The following is a 6,000-nucleotide window of genomic DNA, read 5'->3' on the forward strand; positions in this document are numbered from 1 at the left end:
TTTACGCATGGGTTTTATCTTGTAATGAAGGACATCTGTCCGGCTACTATTGGTGATGAGGGCATCTTTTCGCTTAGAAACCTCCGCCTTCGTATATATAATATATCGTTGATATGTAATGATTACCCCTTGACAAAGAATTGTGCTTCTCCGACTCCTGCATGGCTTAGCTCATCCGATCTATTGTGGCCTGTGTCTGCCTCGCATCCTCCGATCGGCTCCAACCTCTAAGCATCACCTGCCAGTCGGGCTGACTCTGAACAGCTCTACCAATCCCGGTCTGTACCCTGCGCTTTGTATTTTCTAGCCCTCGACCGTGGGCCCGTAGATCGAGCTGTCTTTAAACGGCTCTGCCGATCCCGACCTGTGGGTTGTACTTCCAGTCCTTTGAATCGCAGGCCTGTAGATCGAGCCATCTCTAAACAGCTCTGCCGATCCCGACCTGTGAGTTATACTTCCAGTCCTTTGAATCGCAGACCTGTAGATCGAGCCATCTCTAAACAGCTCTGCCGATCCCGACCTGTGACTTGTACCTCGCCTGTCGTCTCCCTTCGTCTTTCTACTGCTTTGCCCCTTCGGTCAACAAGTCTGCCTGGCTTCTGACTATCCCCTATGCTCGACTCTGACTGCCCCGTCAGCTTGCCTATTGACTGCCAAGTCACCTTGACTACTGACTGCCACATCATCTTGACTTTTGACCGCTATATGGCCTTGACCCTCCTCATCCTTTCCTTTTGGGCCCCTCCCTTGCCAGCCATATCACAAGCCTCCCCCACAAGTCTAGTCGAAGGAGGACGACAGTCTGACTGACTAGACCTCAGCACATCTCCAAGATCTCAGCAGATCTTTGCGACCTCAGCATATCTCTGTGTCCTATCGTACCCCTGCGTCCTCTGCTTTCTGCCTCACGTACCAACCTTTGACCGTTGTGTCCCGTCACTTGGGATACTATGCCTCCTTAATTACTTTACCAGTCGCTTGGGGCACAGTGCTTACATAATTGCTTTGACTTGAGGGCCAGCCCCCCTTTTTAAAGAACCGTCCAGCTGCTTCTTTGTCATGCCATTCTTCCTTCATGCTTTCCTACTTCTTTTTGATAACCCGTGTTCCACCAATTTCTTCCCCACGCGATGCATTCTCCTTCTTCTGACGAAGTTGATCAACCGTCCCCCCAAATGCGGATAGATCAACTCACCTCTCAACTTGCCGAGAAAGAACGCAAACTGGAATTCATGTCCAGGGACCGAGCTCATCGGCTGACCGCCTTGCGGGATATGGACGCCCTGTATCGTCTTGCGAAATCTTGTGTGCACGCGAAAAAGGCGATGAAGGACGAATACCAATCTAGCCTGCAACACCAACTCAGCCTCCAAGAACGTTTACAGCGAGAGCATGAGACGGAGTTATCTCTTCTCCGCACCTGCCTTGACGTCAAGCAAGACACAATCGCCCAGCAACAAGCAGTCATTGAATCCTTACATGCGGAGCTGGCTCGGGCTTTGAACGCCCCAGAGGCTCCTGGGTCCCCAGATATTTCTTCACATGGCAATGCTCATGCTCCATAACCAATTCTTTCCCCGAGTTAAAGCTAGTCTGGGTTTCAGTTGTCTTCGTGGCTCCTGACCCACGGTATGTTCCTTCTTGTAGCCTTGGCTGTATCGCCCACCTATCGAGCTGTGCTGCTATACTTGTATATTTGTCTTTTTCCTGCCTAGTCTTTCCTGTTTAATTTTCATCTAGCAAGCATTCTTAGAAACCGGCCCGTATGTAAGAGACAAGAGTTGCGTCATGCCTCATTTTTATGAATTTTGGATAATTAAACCAGTATAATACTTGAAAATTAAAACTGTAATGAACGGGCAAAAACCTGATTTCGCAGTTAATATTGATGCTTTATGGGTGTGATTGATGACCTCCCGTATTCAGTACCTCGCATATTTGCTGCATATTCGCAATTTGCATAAAGGAGCTAAAATAAAACCAGATGTAGTTAACCTGATTATTTGAAAACGCCCTGCTCAGCGTGAGGCATATCAGTCTGGAAGCTCGTTAGGCATGGGTGACGGATTCACTTTTGATTCTCGCATGGGAGCTGACTTTTGATTCTCTCATGGGAGCTGACCTGAAAGGTCGTTGGGCGTGAGAGCAGGGCTCACTTATAACTCGCGCTGAGGCGAGAGTCTGGGATAACCGACCTAAAAGGTCGTTGGGCGTGAGCACAGGGCTCACTTTTGATTCTCGCATGGGAGCCGACCTGAAAGGTCGTTGAGCGTGAGAACAGAGCTCACTTATAACTCGCACTGAGGCGAGAGTTTGGGATAACCTACCTAAAAGGTCGTTGGGCGTGAGCACAGGGCACACTTTTGATTCTCGCATAGGAGCCGACCTGAAAGGTCGTTGGGCGTGAGAGCAGAGCTCACTTATAACTCGCACTGAGACGAGAGTCTGGGATAATCGACCTAAAAGGTCGTTGGGCGTGAGCACAGGGCTCACTTTTGATTCTCGCATGGGAGACGACCTGAAATGTCGTACGTGAGAACAGATCACTTATAACTCGTGACCGAGGCGAGAGTTCTGGATAACCGACCTAAAGGTCGTGGGCGTGAGCATGGGCTCACTTTGATTCTCGATGGGGAGCCGACCGAAGGTCGCGTGAGAACAGAGCTCACTTATAACTCGTCACCGAGGCGAGAGTCTGGGATAACCGACCTAAAGGTCGTTGGGCGTGAGCACAGTGCTCACTTTGATTCTGGGAAGCCGACCGAAAGGTCGTTGGGCGTGAGAACAGAGCTCACTTATAACTCGACCGAGGCGCATAGGAGCCGACCTAAAAGGTCGTTGGGCGTGAGCACAGGGCTCACTTTTGATTCTCGCATGGGAGGCGACCTGAAAGGTCGTTGAGCGTGAGAACAGAGCTCACTTATAACTCGCACTGAGGCGAGAGTCTGGGATAACCGACCTAAAAGGTCGTTGGGAGTGAGCACAGGGCTCACTTTTGATTCTCGCATGGGAGCCGACCTGAAAGGTCGTTGGGCGTGAGAACGGAGCTCACTTATAACTCGCACTGAGGCGAGAGTCTGGGATAACCGACTTAAAAGGTCGTTGGGCATGAGCACCGGGCTCACTTTTGATTCTCGCATGGGAGCCGATCTGAAAGGTCGTTGGGCGTGAGAACAGAGCTCACTTATAACTCGCACTGAGGCGAGAGTCTGGGATACTCCGGTCCGAGACCGGTGGCGATGGCGCTGGTCCGAGACCAGTAATGATACTCCGGTCCGAGACCGGTGGCGATGGCGCTGGTCCGAGACCAGTAATAATATTTCAGTCCGAGACCGGTGGCGATGGCGCTGGTCCGAGACCAGTTAGACCCCAAACGGCGAAGGTGTAGCTGCATTGCTCTTTTCCGCTTTCATCCATCTTGCCTATGCCGACCTAATTGCTTTTGTCGACCTGGCCGTTGTTGCTAGCCCTGGGCTTACTCCTCTGCACCACTTTTCTTCCTACAATCGCACTATCTATGGTATAAGCTTAAGAGTAAAGAAAGGGGTACATAAACCTTACTCGACCCTTGGGCCATAACGCCCTTGTAGTTTGTGACGACCCCGCAGCTCTCGCGACGCGCTTGATTGAATGATCTGATCAGGAGATACCTATGCGGACCTACTTACTCGGACGATCCGAGCAAGCAACATCCCCACAGGCCTGCTCGCTACTTCTCTGATTTGACACTCACTCCTGCTGACCTGCCCTGTCTCATTCTTGGCCCCTTTGAATTGCCTGGATTCTGCAGCTTTATGAAACTTCCTGCTTAGTCTCGGGCCTTTCGAGGAGAATGCATTTTTTGTAGGCCACGCCCCTTCATGATTGCCTTGCCATGCCAATTCTTAATGCACTTCTTCTCGGGATGACACCTGTTTGACGCCTTTACTGCTCACGCCTCCTGACGCCAGCTTCTGACCCTTTTTTGCACCCTTTGGCGCTTACTTCCTATCGGACGGCGCTGGGGCGTGTCATCCAAAAAGATACTTGGCTCGACTCTCGATGTTTCCTAGGAATGAATGGGCTTTATAAACCCTAAAGGCAGTCTGCCGTCCTTACTTTGACGCTTCGCTATCCTCCTCCTTTTGTTCGTGGTCGTTTCTGGTAGTGCAACCCCTCGTCTTCCTGCTTGCGCCCGGCCTGTGACCCCTCTTATCTTCAACCTCCTCACTTGCTTACTCCTCGTAATCATGGATGGTAAGGAACTCTTCTGGTATTCATGTTACATCTCTGATTTAGACTATCATGACCTGTCTTCGCTTCAATCCAACTTGAGGCTAGATGCCGCATATGAGCTTCGTCTCCCGTCGCCAGATGAACATCCTTCTTCTCCTCCCGAAGGTTTTATCACTGTCTTTAGGGATCAAATCTTAAGCGGTCTTCGCTTTCCTTTACATCCCTTTCTCTCCGAGTTGAGTCGATATTGCGGTATCAGTATCTCTCAGTTTGCCCCCAATGTATTCCGAGTCGTCTGCGGAATCATCATCTTGTGCTGCATTTATCAAATTCCCTTGACCGCTCAACTATTCCACCATTTCTATTCCTTCAGGCGGGCCGAGCCGGGGGTGTTCAACGTACAGGCCAAGCCGGGCTATAAATTCTTTGATGACTTACCTTCTCCCAACAAAGGCTGGAGACCCCGCTTTTTCTTTCTTAAACCCCCCCCCCCCCCCCCGTCCCCTTAGCTGGGCCTTCCCAATGGCGTTCCATCCTTTCTTCGGACTTCCCTTCACATGTTCATGAACATGCCTACTCCACAGCCTCGGACAAGCTGACTGGTGTTGTTGTTCACTTGTCCGTGCTGATGCTAGAAGGCATTCTGCACACTTTTGGTCTTAGCCCTGTTTCAACAGAAATCGGAGCTCCTTTTGGTGAATTGTTATTTTTTATATGCCGTTCTTCGCTAACTGAGGTGTTTCTTCCTCTTATTTTTGCAGTGGCCGCCATTCTCCGCTCTTTTGCCAGCCAGGAAAAACCATCTGTGGCTGTTCTGCAAACTCTAAATGAAGAGTTAACCCAAAGCCTATCTTCTGATCCGGCTGCTTCCACGGGTCTACAGCCTTCGAAACCCCAAGCGGCTGACGCGGTGGCCACCCCGACACTTATTGAACCACCTGCTCCCAGCTCTGCAGACTCAGCCCCACTCCCAGTCTCTGATCTACCCGCAACTGAGCCATCGCCAGTAGGGCAAGTGTCTTCTCCCCTTCCTACTATGAAGCTGCGTCTTGCACGCAGGGGCAAGAGAGTAGCACTGGTCACCGCAACTTCTCCGCCACCGCCTCGCCGTCAACGTATAGTCGGTATCTCTTCTCCTTCCAGGTCTTCGGATACAGGCTTCGCCCAGGAGAGGGCCTGTGATCTGGAAGTTGCAGGCCTGCCATTGGACGTGATAGCTCTGGTACCTGTCCAGAGCTCGTTACCTGCCCCGCCTTCGTCCTCTAGCGACCAGCCCCAAGGCTCGATGACCCCCTCAGCCTCTCCTCTTCTTATGCCTACAAGCTCGGCCTCACCGACCCATGAACTGCTTTCCACGGAGCTGGCTTTCGAGGCTTCCTGGAGACTTCCCTCCGAGACCGACCCGGCTTATGCTCCTGCTGCCGCCCTATCTTCTATCCTTGGTAGGGTTGACTTTTATGGGGACTTGGCTACTTCCTGACAATCAGCAAATCGTCAATTCTGGGAGAGTAGTTCCCCTTTGGAGGGGTTTGATCAGATCGCCCATTATTTAGTATCGGTAAGCTCCTTTTCTTCTCCTGGGCATTCACACGCTTCCGTAACCCCCTTCCCTTTCCTACGACCATTTGCAGACATGTTCCGCGAGTTTGAGCGCCGTTCAACAAGCGGCCGAGCTTCAACGAGAGAATGCGGCGCTCAAGACCCGCCTTTTGGAACTAGAGCCTCCTGTGGCTTCCTCAGCTCCCCCTGAGCCTTCACTGGGAAACTTGGATGCGTATCTGAGTG

This window comes from Zingiber officinale, chromosome 6B (assembly GCF_018446385.1).
Source record: "Zingiber officinale cultivar Zhangliang chromosome 6B, Zo_v1.1, whole genome shotgun sequence".
In the NCBI taxonomy this organism is placed as follows: Eukaryota; Viridiplantae; Streptophyta; class Magnoliopsida; order Zingiberales; family Zingiberaceae; genus Zingiber; species Zingiber officinale.